This window comes from Melospiza melodia, chromosome 5 (assembly GCF_035770615.1).
Source record: "Melospiza melodia melodia isolate bMelMel2 chromosome 5, bMelMel2.pri, whole genome shotgun sequence".
Taxonomy (NCBI): domain Eukaryota; kingdom Metazoa; phylum Chordata; class Aves; order Passeriformes; family Passerellidae; genus Melospiza; species Melospiza melodia.
Window position 1 is genome coordinate 71,690,596 of NC_086198.1, and position 14,925 is coordinate 71,705,520.

Genomic DNA, 14,925 nt, shown 5'->3' on the forward strand with positions numbered 1-14,925 from the left:
GCTCTTTCACTTTGGCCAGCACTGGTGCTTAGCTAATACCACTCTCTTTCCCATTCCAGAATCCCTTGTGGCCATGATAGGTCTCTCCCTCTTCCTTGTTCTTTCATTTTAGGAGAAGTTGTAATGCTCTGTTAGATGTGCTTCAGGTCAAGGAGCAGGGCTTATGCTGAAGCGAATATCCAGGGGAAAATCACTCCTCATTATTTTCCTCAAATACATTCTGTTCTCTGGCCTGACTGTCCCACCAGCCTGTGAGTGTCATCTTCCTCATGTATGCAGTCCCAGGAAATATTTTTAATGTATTCCTAACTGAAAGTGGAAAGGTGATCAAAGAGGGATTCACTCAACATAAAAACCCTGGGAAATTAGTCAAAGATGTTTAAAGTCTCTGGTAGTTCTGGAAAATGCCACAGATATCTGCAGTCTCTTACATATCCTTTTCAGATTAAATTTAAGGATCCCTACATTTCCTTTAGCATTTAATGTTCTTTTTTCCCTGGTAACTACCTCCAGTATCATGTCATGACAGCTTATTTAAATTATTATCTTTTTCTTTAAGAGTGTTGATGTCCATTATACATGCAGTGGTATTTCATAACAACAAACCTTGGAGTTCAAAATGCTTTGAATGGACTTTTCAGGCCAAAAGAATCAAACCTCTGGCTGCCACAGTACTGTTGATGAATGAAGGAATTGGGCAAAGCCTTTATGTACAGACTTCAAATAAAAATCTGTCATCTGTATTTTTAAGGTAAACATTTTTTCAGTATTATTGTCAGTGGGGTGGATTTCAGATATAAATGCCTGTAAGGAGCCAAAATGACTTCATTTCTCATGGAAAAGCCAAAGTTAATTATTTTCTACCAAACTGAGACTACTATGACTTGGGGTGACACAAGCCTTGCTGACTGAAATTACTAAATGTCACAGCAGAGCCAGAACAAGAAAGTTAATTTTAAGAGTTCCCAACTACTTCATCCTAGTAATATCTAAAATAACCTTTTAGTTTGTAAGAATTAGTAAACAAATGTCATAATAAATAAATATTTCTTAGTAATACCCAATTTTATTATTTGCCAATAGTATCTGCAATTGAAATGAAAGAGTTCTTCTAAAGTGTATATTAGGAACTCAAAGTGTATAAATGAAACCTGTGGATATTAAAAAATTCTTGTTGAAAGAAATAACTGCTACTTTTCAAAGTGGTAGGTAAAGCTGTCTCTGCGTTCCCTCTCATGCCCTAAGGTCCTGCACAGTGGTTTTTTGTGAGGGAGTAACCTGATCCACAAGCCCTGAGACTGCCAACAGAGCTTTTCTTGGCAAGGGTGACATCTGTGGTGCTCTCACTTGTCTGTTGCGAAGGGGCCTGTGAGCACAGAAGTCCTTCTGCACAGGCCAGTGAGCAGGCAGCACACGGTATCAGTTTTCAGACCCTACTAGCTGGCAACTGAATGTTTTCATGTCTTCACTGCCAGTTCCTCATGGATTGTGTCAGGTCAGGAGCTGCTCTTCTGTTTTCTCTTGTGTTCCATCCCACCAGAAACACTTCAGGTTTCTTCATCCTTTCTCCTTGTTTCAAGCTTTGGCTACCATCTTCTCATAACTTTCCTCAGCAAATCTGGTTCTCAGTTCTTTTCCTTACATTATAAATCACTGGTGTTTCCTAAACTTCCACTGTACTGTCCATACTTTTCTGATTTTCTGCACCTTTATTTTCTCATTTTCTGTTATTGCTGGGTTAATTCACACTTTCACAGTGAGAATTGTGGAGGGTGAGAGATGATCACTGTGGAAGTAATGCTGGCATAAGAAATGAGACATTTCCTCACACACCACCAGCATCAGGCAATGCAGTATATCAGCATCCTGCTGAGTGAAGAACACCTCGGAGATTTTTCTCTGGCATAAGTCAACAGATAAGAAATAGAAAATAAGCAGTAGATCTTTCTTAACACTCTCCTAAGGATGGCATAAGACAAAAAGAACTAAAAATCCTTAAGAATGATTTTTTTTTATGTTTTTGATTACATGGTCCTGCTGTTGAGGTCAGTGGGCTCTGTGCAGTAGAGCCTCCAAAGGTGCTTGGGATCCTGAATGCTGGGGATTCCTTAAGTTGTATTTGGAGGGATAACCTGGCAGAAGTTCAGATACTTCTGTAAGCTTCCTGCCAGCAGCACCTAAAGAAAAGGGGGCACCAACACCTCAGCAGTGACCTTATTTCCCTTCTCCTAATTGTTATTTTTCATAGAGACCCCTACTAGAAGACCTGGGGGCTCAGAGTATGAATCAATGTTTAGATATGAGCCTTAAGACTTGGAATTCAAAGTTGTCCTTTTCCTGTACTGACACTGAATCTGCAAGACTCAAATATTTCCTCTTTTATTTGAGAGAAATAATTTTGTATGTCTCAGGTTATATCTATAGGATGTCAATAATGCTACTCATAAAGCTGTTAAAAGTAACATTGACTAAATGAATGCAAAGCACTCTTTTTTTGTAAAGAACTTGTCAGAAAACTAGAACAAATTATATTTGTGAACTTAAATTCTGAGAAAGAAACATATGCGTCCCCTTAGTCAGAAGTATACTGATTAAGCAGATGGGTGATATTTCTGTGCCTGGAACTTTCCTAAGGTAAATAAATCAGTAATTAATGAAGACAAATTCTGAGAATTTAGCAATCAGGGTTCCCCTCAGGAAGTAATAAGGAGCAGAGCTATCTGTCTAGTAAATTCTGAATCTGAAAACTCCTTGGAAAGAGGTGTGAAACTAAGAACTCTGATATCTTTCTGTTATTAGTGATAATACACAGGAGCATTTTTATCCTCCTTATCTGTTTCCTGTTTTGGGTCTGTTGCTGATAACAAAGCATGCTATCTTAATAATGGGCTTATTTGTGGTTTGTCCTATAGGCAGTATTGGAAGACTCTAAGACCTTCATAGTTGCAGTAAATTAAGCAAGTACATCTAGGTTTGAATGAGTGGGAAAAAAAATCTGTCAGCCAATAAATAAAGTTAATAGCAAAGTTTAGTTGCTGTAGTGAGATTGCTGATCTGATTTTATTGAAAAGTTGACAGGATCAGAGTCTCAGTGTAAGGCAGCATTGCTCCTCTGCAATCGATAGAACTGATTTACAGCTGCAGCTGCAGGACCAAAATTATTTTGTAACTAAGAGCTGTATGTTCTGATGTGACTGAGAAGTATAACCAGTGTTTTGCACCAAAGTATTTGGTCTGGAATTGCAGCCTTCTCAGCACATAGGTCACAGTGAGATCACATGGTCATCATTCAGACTGTCAATGAGCATCCAGCACTGTTCCCATCAGAAGCTGCTACTTATTCCATGCAGTCAGTTGCACTGAGTACATAGATTTGTGGTCTAACAACAGAGTCATCTCTGCTGAGAAATGAGTTTGATTCCCTATATTTGGAATTTCTACAGCAACATGCAAAAGGGCTTTGAAATATAATTTACTAAAATATTTTCACCATGTAGCATTTGTTGGGCTAGAGATTTTTCGCTGCCTTCTGATAAGGCAGAGTGCTTTAAAATTCTAACATAATTATTTAACTAAATGGGAAAATCCTGTTAGAGACAACCTTCACATTTCCCAGCAGCAACAATGAAGATAAATGTGAGTGTGTTATCACCACAGCATTCCAAAAAACACATTAAGGGAAGTGATATATCAAAGCTGACGTGTCCTACAGACTGCCAGGGATTAGTGGTCAATAACTGGGCAGCAGGGCCAGAAGAGTGCAGGCAGCCATGGCTGGTGCCCTTGCTGTCAGAAGCAGTGCCCTGTAACAAAGGCAGCAGTTAGAAACTTGCAAAAACTTGAAAGTTGTGCAGATGTTAAAAGTTGTGTTTCTGGACCATTGCCATGTATGGCTATGGGTCCCACCTCAAGCCACGTGCTGTCATGTCCCTGAGAGGAAGAGCCCTGTGGGGGGAAGGTGACCCTGGGCACACACAGAGGCTTCCCCTCTCAACTCTCCTGGGAAAAATCACTGTTCTCTACTGCCTATACCTGGGTGATCCTTCAGCCCTTTGGGTGAAGCAATCAGATCTTGGAGCCCTGTGCATGTATGTGTGTGTGTGTATATGTTTTCTTGTCCATGTGGTAACAATATTCCTGATGGGTACACCCAACTTCTGACCTGTTAAATTACATTGCAGTGTCTCTGTTGGTGACACCCTCTGTGTTTGTTAGTTTTGGGAGCTGGCTTTAACTGCACACTTGACTTTTTCTCTCTGTGAGGTTGTTTTTATGTGCTTTAGTGACAACTCTGTGGCCTTTATGTCCTAAAGCATTTCAGATTGCTCCTCTCCAGGAGAAAACCTCTTACTATCTTTGTTTAACACAAAGCCAGTACCGTGCTTCAGAAACAAAGTAGGAACCACTTTATGATAAAGATCATTGGTGTAATTTCCACTTTTTGCAACATCCCAGTGCTTAAAATGGGCTTAATAAAAAGAGGAGCAGTTTCTTGTGTGGACAAATAGTGACAGGATAAGGGGCAATAGTTTTTAACTGGAAGAGAGCAGATTTATATTGGATGTTAGGATGAAATTCTTTACTCAGAGGATGGTGAGGTATTGCATTATTGCTCCAGTCTCATTTCTCCTGTGAGAAAGGCAGTGGTGCTGTCTACTTAGAGACTAATGGCTCACTGTCAGGAAGAAGAGTATTATCTTTCTTCCCCCACGCCAACCACACAATCCATATCACCTTTTTTTCAGTGCTAGTTGCTGCAGTACTTCAGAATGAAACTAGAAATGAGTATCTGAGAGAATACCTATATTCTTCTTTCTTGGTGAAAAATTTGTACAGGTAATTTGGCAGAATACTTCTGGCCAGTGCTATCAGAGAACACAAAATCATGTATTTTACCTTTCTCCAGGGCAAGTTGGGTTTTTACTTAGGAGTTTTCCTCAGTTTTACCAGCAGTGCTGTTTCTTCTCTTAGTGTTTTATCTTGCTTGTCACCATTTCACTTTCAGACTGCTACTCTTGAAATACCAATCAGACAGGTTCACAACTGCACATCTTAAATGGATTACAGCAGAAGAGTAAATGAAAATTTCTGTATTCAAGGCCTTTCCCACCCTTAGAGCCTCTGGACCTCACAGAGGAAGCAGAAATCTTACACCAAGCAGAGATTAACCTTTATTTGCTTTGTATTTCTAAACTTTTTTGTGTTCTCAATTAAAAATATTCCCTTTGAAGGCTTTCCCTCGTGAAACGGATTATTGCTTGCCTGAGAAATAATAATTGGCTGATAATTTAGCCTGAAAATAAAAAAAACACTAGTTCATAATTCATAATACAGCGAGGAAATTATAGTTGTCTATGAGGTAATCCAAAACTGCTTTCTAATAGCCATTATTCCCTCTGGAAAAAGCTGTACAAAGGCCAGGTTTTACCTGGAGACACCTTCATTGGGAGATGGAAGGTGAGGGCTCCTCCTTGCTCCTTTTTCTACCCAGACAAAGCTTTCCAAGAATAGTCTCTTCACAGTTTCCTTCTACAGTGTAATTTCCTAGAAAGAGGAAGAAACAGAAGGCAGGAAGATTGAGATCCAAGCACTGAAGGAGGTAAACAAAACTTTAAATGTCAGAGGAAGACACTATACCTTTCAGTGAACCCTCAGATGATGTATCACCCAGAGTGATGGTGAATAAAGTTAAATCCAGTTGGCAGTGGGTCACTCGTGCTGTTCCCCAAGGCTGTACAGAGGGGTCTGGACAGGCTGGATTGGTGGGCCAAAGCCAATGGCATGAGGTTGAAGAAGGCCAAGTGCCAGGTCCTGCGCTTGGTTTACAACCCCGTGCAGTGCTACAGGCTGGGGGAAGAGTGTCAGGAAAGCTGCCCAGCAGAAAAGGACCTGGGGGTGCTGGTGACAGGGGCTGAACATGAGCCAGATGTGCCCAGGTGGCCAAGCAGGCCAATGGCACCCTGGCCTGTGTCAGCAACAGTGTGGCCAGCAGGAGCAGGGCAGGCATTCTGTATTCAGCACTGGTGAAGCCACACCTCAAATCCTGTGTCCAGTTCTGGGCCTGTCAGTACAAAAAACACATTGTGGTGCCGGATCATGTCCGGAGAAGGGCAACAAGGGTGGTGAAGGGGTTGGAGCGCCAGTCTTTTGAGGAAGGCTGAGAGAACCAGGGGTATTTAGCCTGGAGAAGGGAGGATTGAGGGGAACCTTATCACTTTCTACAGCTCCATGAAAGGAGATTGTAGCCAATCTGGAGGGCAGGCAGTTCTTCCACATAATAAGTAGGAGGACAGGGAGAAATTGTCCCAGGTTGCACCATGGGAGGTTTAGATTAGATATTAGGAAAAACTTCTTGATAGAGATGTTTGTCAAGCATTGGAGCAGTCTGCCCAGGGAAGAACTTGAGTCACCATTCCTGAAAGTATTTGAAAGATGTGTAGAAGCGACACTTGATGACATGGTTTAATGGTGAATGTAGTGGGTTGATCTTGGCTGGATGAAATGCCTTGTGCCTCTGTGGGGAACTAAGCTCACCCAAAATTAACAGGGTTTTTTTGAGCTGCACTTCTAGACACTGATTTAGCCTAAGCCTGGTGCAAGAACATCTGTAGAACTAATTAGAAAGAGCAATCCATTCTGTATGACCTGAATTAAACTTTCAGCTGGGTTAAGTCTTGTTCCCTGTTGCTACAAAGTCTATGGCTTGAACAGAAGATAAGAAATAATGGAGTCAAGAGGAACTATTTTGGACATTATAGAGCTTACTTTGAACTTAAATTGAATTGCAGTCTCTTTGTAGGTGCTAGATGATTTTTTTTAATTCTGTGGTTCACAAACAGAATAATAGAAGTATGGAAATAGAAAATAATTATTAAGGAAAACTTCCTTTACAATTGAAACTATGCTGTTTGGATAATCTTGTGTACAGTCCTGCTGAAGATTACCAAGCTTGTTTACCTTGAGCTTTGGTCATATTATAGATTGTTTCAACCTTTGGAAGTGTAGAGAAGTTAATTAAACAGACACCTGAAGGGAAAGAATCTCAACTGCTGTTGAGGTTTATCTTTGGCAAGATAGTATATGAAATTCTATTGAAAATGCCTTTACAATTAAATTTTTAATTCCAACAGTAGATGATCTGTTTGTAGGTTACAGCTGCTTGGGACTGCCTCTACACAGTAGTCAGGACAACTGAGTCATACTTTTACTGAAGTAGCCCCTGGCCTGCAAAAGATGTCTCTAAAGCAGAGTGCCATCCAGAGGGAATTTGGTATGCGTTCTAGCTTTTCTTTGGGCTGTGCTAGAATAACAATCTTGTTCTTTCTGAGGTAGATAGAAGAACGTGCTGTACATCTAGAAACAGGAACTTAAGAGAACTGCTACAATCTCATTGTGGGGGTACTGGACTTTAGCAGTTTGTACCCATATTTCTGTTAGGAGTTTTTAATGAGACTGAAACTGGAAACAAAAAACCACATAAATTTAGGCATTTAACATTGTGACATTTACACAAGTGAATCAAGCTGTGAGGATATAGTTTTGGAAAACAAAGGCTCTTGTCATTGCAGCATGGCCAGCCTTTGTTATTGATCTGCAGAACAGCCTTCCTGACATGCTATTTCTGTTACTTGTATAGTGGAAATTCTAGCAAGCCCCTTTGAAATGCCTTTGTTTTGTTGTGCTGAACTATCTGGTTATTCTTAGATGACAGGTAAAATGACCCCCTCTGTTTCCAGTGCTTCTGGAAGAAATGATTGTGTCTGTAGTGGGTTAGCTTTCGCCAGCAGCTAAATTTTCACCCAGCTGCTTTTCAGGCTGTGTTCCTCAGCCGCTGGAGGAGAGAGAAAATAGGGACGAAAGGGGTGAGAATATTCCAGGGCCAAGATCCCTTGCCAGTTACCACCACAAACAAAACTAACTAGACCTGGGGAAAATTAACTTATCACAAATTTAAATAGATATCAAATTACTGATTTGGGTAGGAGGAAATGAAACAACAAACATTAAACTAATAATACCTGTCCTTCCTCCTTTTCCAGGCCACCCCCCACTCCATTTTTCCTCTGCTCTGGCTTTGTCTCTTCAAGGCCTGCAGTTCTTTAGGAGTATCTTCTTCACCATGGAGCATCTTCTCCTTTTCTTCTGGTCTTGTTTCACTCCTATCTATGCTCCTCCACTGCCCATGTGCTGTTTTCTGCCTTTTCAAAAATACGTTTTCACAGAAATGCCGCTGGCTTGTCTTGTGGGCTCAGCTCTGACCTGTGGAGGGTCTATTAAACTCTCTTCTCTTCCCAGTGGGCAATCTTTCACCAATTCCTAGACAGGCCTGAAAATTACTTTGAGAAGTAAACTTTGTGAAGGCATTTTGAAACATTTTATTTTGTATTGTGAAGCAGTCATGACTGTACTGAGAAGACCATTGTCCCCCTTGAAGTCCTCCAGAACCCAAGGATAGCTGTAGAAACTGTACATTCCTCATCATAGGAGGTTAAAAATCTGCAATTCATTTTAATGAATGACAGTTACAGTCTGAAAGTATAGTTTTTAATCACAATACAGAATATTTTCACCGAGTCTCAGTGATTTAAAGCATTTATTTAAATCAGTGATGAATTATAAACTCTGCAAGTATAACTCAGAGTTTAGAGGTAAATTCTGACAGTCAGTAAGCTGCAATCTTGTGGCCAATTTATAAAATCTTTTCATACTATTAGATAATTCTAAGTGTTTGAACAATGTTAAAAACACCCATTATCATATTAATAGTTGTTTTTAATGTTGTTCAGGCATTTGGAATCTACTGCTAGCAAAACTTTGCAATGAAGTCTGGTAACTAACTAAATTTTCCTTTGGCAAGAAGAATATAATTTATTCCACCTAAATAGTTTTTCAGACTACATTGTTTTGATTTTTCCCTGTAGATGCATGGTACTTATTCTGTTTTATCCAAGAATAACATCTTTCATGAGACTGAATATTTACTGTTTGAAGTTCTAGCCCCCTTGATAATATTTGCTAGTATTATTAAAACATAAATGCAAAATTGCTGCTGTTCAGAGTACACCAGCGGGGAAAGGCCAGACTGTTGATCAGCCTGATGCAGAGACATGCTGACAGCAGAATATTTATTTACCATTTCTAATTCTGAGTCTGCCCCAAAAAGTGTCATTTGTTTTTAGCAGTGATTCCAGCTGGCATTTGCATCGCATTGCATTATGTTATGGTCTGGAGAAATACTGAGCTTTGTAGGTACAGCACACAATTTAAAACAGCAGCTCCAAATGAAAGGCATGACTAAGAAAAGGCCCTTGAGGTTTAGCACAGCTGTTGGAGAAAAGATGAATGGAATTTAGTCTAGAAAGACTGGAAGACACCATTTCAGAAAGATAAGTGGTCTCATCAAGTCAACTAGAGCCCAGAGCTACTTTCTGAGGTGCTCAAGTTGATTAAATCTGCCTGAGAGTTTTTTACATGCATGCAAAATGGTTATTTCTTGAAATCCCTGCTAGTGCAATTATAAAAATGGTCTCAGATGAACGAGCACCATTTTTCTGTAGTTTGCTATTCCTTCTTTCAGCCATAAATCAGACCAAACCCAAAAATACTACCCACTGAACTCCCAGCTAACCTCTAACCAGACTTCCATATTCTGCTTTGCATTCGTCTCAACAATCCAGTAGCAGGTAAAAATTAAAAATTCTTTTTTCCTTCAATGCCTTGCTCCTTTATTTCTATGGAAGCTTGCCATCTTCCAGCTGGCCTTATACAGAGCAGACCTTGTTTTTATTCTTTTCCCCCATGTTTACCCTTGGGAAGTTATTTAAGAATCTCTAACAAGAGCTGTAGGAACCCCAAAGTAGTGATGTGTGCCACATAATGTTACTCAATGGTAGAAATGTGCTTAGAAATGTACTCAGAAATGTGTAAGTTTAGTGATTTTTGGTCGGAAAAAAAAAAATCCAACTCAGCTCAATGGACAAAAGTTTATATTCAGCAACAATTTAGGCATGGGCTAAATCTGCTGCTTCAGAGCTTTGTATTTAAGGTTATGTCAGATAAGCAAGAACTACACATACACATATTGAAACTCGTGTGACAAACTGAGGAACATGGAATAGGCTTTCCACCTCCTGTGCATCTTCAGCTGATGACCCAGCTGCAGAGATGGGTGGGCTGAAGGCAGTGTGCTTTGCCTTTTTAGATACTACTGTCACCACCTCTGATCATCAGTAGATCTTTGTCAACCTCATTCTGAAGATGACCTGACCAAAATAAGTCAGAATGGTGTTTCTACAGCTGAACTTCACAGCAGAAGGTTTGAATGTGAAATAGAGGTTCCTTCCTCTCTAGTTTCTCCTTTTCCTTCCCCAGACACATTTTTTTTTCTGTCTCCATCTCCATTTGCATTCTGCTGACTAGCAGACTGAGTTTGTTTAACAAAAATGCTTTACTCTTCTGATTGTAAAGGTGGCAGATAGAGCTATCTTTCACTGGCACAAGTTTGCCAGTTCTTGGCAAGGCTTACAGGATCAGGGACCAGACACTACAAAGGATTAAAATTCCTAAAGCAGGATTCATGCAGGCATTTAGTGATGAAATCCAAAATTGTGACCTCAAATTGTATCTCCTTAATCTTGAAGCTGTCTGAAATCACTGACTTAATTTCTGTCAGTTCAAAATCTATTCTTAGACTGATGATATATGTGTACAGTTGCACAAATTTTATTCCCAGATACATTTTCAAAAAACATAATGTCAGAGGAACACAGCAGAAAGGTACTTTTTCTGGTTTTCACCTCTGGTTCTCTATTGCTCTGACCTACATATGTAATGCCATCAGATAATACTGCCTAATTCTATTTAGGAAAGGAGCATCAGGGGAGACTTGGTGATACTGGAGAGTCCTAAAACTATATTTCCATTTCAGGAGGTGTAATTTATGTTGATTTGAGAGTCCTAGAGATTAAAGGTAACAAGAATAGAGTAAGGACTCTAAAAAATAGTGATGAAAGTGTTCTCTTCAGCCATTTAAAGTGCTGTGGGCTAGGTCAGCATACTGGGCTTGAAACCTAGTCTGTTCTTAAGTGTTTTTACATTTCAGTTGTCTTTGTCACTCCCACAGTGCCCACAACTTGGCTGTGGACTTGGGACTGCAAAGCTTGTTTCAAAAGCTTGAAAGTTCCCTGCAATAACTTTAATTATGGAATACAGTTACCTGAAATTTGTTGGCATGATGAAGCTCAGAGTCAGACTGTTGAGAAGAGAGTGTTTCTGGCTGATATAAAATGCAGCTGTATTTATCTCCCCTCAGCTGTGAATCCCCTTTGCCTATCACAAGTTTAGGAGGGCGAAACTACTCTCTGTCTCTGATTATGCAGAAACATCTTTGCTGCAACTGAGCTGCAAAGACCAATTGGTTCCACAGAGATTCATTTGTGTCTATGTACTAGCATACAGATAAAGACAACTGATAGAAAAAAAGACAAGAGATGCTATTTAAATGAATATTTCTGTGTACTTGCTTATTCTCAACTATTAAAAATAATAATTAGAAGATTGTTACTGCTGGAATGACAATGGTATTGTAACATAATATTCCCAGTGATCTTACACCAGTACATTTCCTTTCACATCAATTAGGTACCATGGAAAAACTGGAGAAGAAGAATGTTTAGCAATGTGATACAAGTCAAAAAATAATACATTCTCAGACATTGGTAGCTCAGACTAAAGCCTGACTAAAAAAGGAAAAACTGTATTTATTTGGAAAATGACAGTAGATAATAATGAATTCTCACTTAAAAAAAAGACCGCAGTTAAAACTTGGACCTTGGTTTCAAATTTTCTGGCAAATTATTTTGAGCCAGTTCATAGCTAATGGCAAAGAAGAAAAACTTCTAAAACACCCTATTAATTAGAAAATTTTGAAAAGCAGTAAACAAAACTTTTAAATCTTGTATTAAAGTTCAGATTAAAGGAAAATTATTATTGTGTGTTCTGGGGGGGTGGGGGATTGTGTTTATTTTTGGTGGGGCTTGTTTTGTCTTGTTTTCTTTTTACTACCAGTGTTTCCTGCAAAGAAATTCAAGCTTTATGGAAATTTTGTCATATGTGAAAGCATTTTTTCACCAATAGAATCAGTATTCCAGCCTTTTGGTGAAATGATCACGGCTTTGACCATTGATGATGTTAAATTCAGTATAGAGTAAACATCATCTCTTCACTGAATCTGGTGATGGAGGACCAGACTGATCAAAACTGATTGGAGATTTGGCCAGCTGACTCCATCCTGTAGTGAATAATGGGATTTTTTCATTGTTTCCTGTGACTATCAACACTTCTACTTCTAATGGTTTCATCAGATAAGTATGAAACTTTTACAGTTTATCTTGGAGTTCTTAGTGAGTACTCTTATATTGGTACCTATTTAGAACTTCTCCTCTGTAGTTTGTATATATATGACAAAGTAGCATGGCATGTGAAGGAAAGAAAGAAACGGAAGTCCTGTAAAATTGTGTATGCTTCATTGGTGGCTGTAGAATAAAGATATAAAATAGTAAGAAGAATTTGTGACTTTTACTATCTACTATTTGGTATAAAAATGCATGTTCTAAATTTACTTTAAAACAGGAGCAGAGCCTTTCATTTTAGAAAGGCAAATATTTTGTCTGCAAAACCGACAAAAGTTCCTAAGTTTCTAAATTCAGCACCTTAATTTCTTTGCTCCATGACATTTGCAAAGAGCAAGTGGTAGACTTGTTAATAAGCTCTAATAATTTATCATGGTTGAAATTACTTTATTTAACACCTCAGCACTGAGAAATCTAGTAAAAGAAAGGAAAAAAACCTTTCAGTGCTGCTCAGAATGAGCAGAATTCATTTGGTGTGTGGCAAGTATTATGCTATGGTACTTACACTTTGAAATTGAATCAGCTCTTATTCTCCTGCAGAATCTTACTTGAAATTCAGATGGTCAGGAGAAACAGAGTAACACAGATTTGTGCCTGTCATTCTACACTTGTTCCAGAAGTAGTGGTTACTGGGCAGCTGAGTTAACAGTAGAATAAAACCACAGTTTTCAGAAAGAGTTCTGAGTAGGATGTCTTTAAAGCTCTAGTCACATTACTGAAAGAACAGTGAAACTGAAAGCTGTCCTTAGATGTTATTAACAGCATTTTTTAAACTAAATTTTAATCTTTTATGTCATTTCAGTTCACTATTGACCATGAACTTACTGATGCATTGTTTGAAGAAAGTTCTGTGTCTTGGGGCAGAGGGGTAGAAGGTGTATTTTTTAGGTTCCTTGTGAAAAGAGCAGTGGCCAGGTTCTGTACTCCCAGTGTGCAGCCACCCAGATGTGAAGTCAGTGTTGGTTTTCTTTGTTCCTTTTCAGAATTTATAGACAGCTATCAGTTAAGATGAGCAGATTGTGCATGCTGGGTGGCTTATCTTATCCTGTATCACATGTAACTCCAGGCTCTAGGCTTGCTAGAAAAATGGCCTAGAGCATGTAAAAGGCCAACTCATGGATGAATGACAGCTGGCTAAAGCTGAACCCAGATGAGTTTAGATTTGTTTTGAATTTGTGCCCTAGTTTTGTTTTCTACTTGAATTCTTCATCAACACTAAGCTTTCCCCTGTAGATACTAGAGCAATGCTCAGTTCTTCTCATTCTTATGAGGAAAGCAATCCTCAGCTGTTTATACATGAACCTGCTGCTGGTTGCACTGCAACAATAAGCTGTGTCTGAAGTCCTGTGTGCTTTCAAAATTCTAGTGCAGAGCACTGGAATGAATATTCTCAGAAACAAAAGACTTAGACTATTTTTCACAGTACTTCCTCTTTTTCGCATCTATTGAGAAAACATTTTCTTAGGCATAAAGGTCAGTATCAAATCTAGGCTGCTTACAGTGGAGGGAGTCTTCTCAGAGGAGATGGAATAGAAAGAAAATGTCTATAACTTTATGATGCCAACTGTCCTCTACTTTGCTTTGTCAGGTCCAGTTCATTAAAGCAATGTTTTCATTGTGATCTATGTGAGTCAACAAGTCTTGGTACCAGTAAAACACAGTATTCATCTATTCCCCTCAGCAGTACTGCAATGCTTATTTATGACCAATCAGACTGCTCTGCAGAAGGTACATTCATGCCAATTACATGCTGCCCATTGCATGAAATGCCTAATTAAAGTTTCCTGTATTAATATCAGTCTGATGGAAGTCAACTTGCTAGCAAACACTTAGTCAGAGGCAGGCTAAGACCTATGTAAGTCCCAGGAGATGTCTGAAACATATTTTTCTCTGACACAGTTTGCATTAAGCCACTCTGTAAGCCACAAATTCAAAGAGAAAAGGTAGGTATAAAATCATTCATACATAGAAAAACAAATTTTAAAGTATTTTTACGTAGCACAGCATAATCTCTTGATATCTTGGGTTTTGTTGCTAGTTTTCCTAGGTTTCCTTGTAATTTAAGAATTTCATGTTTTGTTGTTAATATTTTGACTTGGCTGATAGAAAAACAATTGGCAATTTACATTCAGTTACAATATAATTATGATCAATATAAGCATAAACATGTTTGGTGTCATACCTATGAAAAGGACAGGGGTGACCCTGTGCAAGTGAAACTGACTCTCTGTTGCTGTGCACTCTAGAACTGGACAGCATTTGTGAAGGTGAGCTACTCCAGATATATATCATTAATGTGGCAATAGGTGAAACATTGAGAAATTTTTAAATTTTTCTGGATTTTATAAGGGATAAAGAGCTATTTTCTTTAAAGTTCTTATTCTTTTAGACTTAAATATTACACTTTAAAATGTAGCTTATATAGCTACAGATGTGGTTCGTCCTGATAAGGCCAGATGAACATCAATTGAAATAATTTGCCTTTGTTAAGTGAGCATATCCCATTGATTACGCA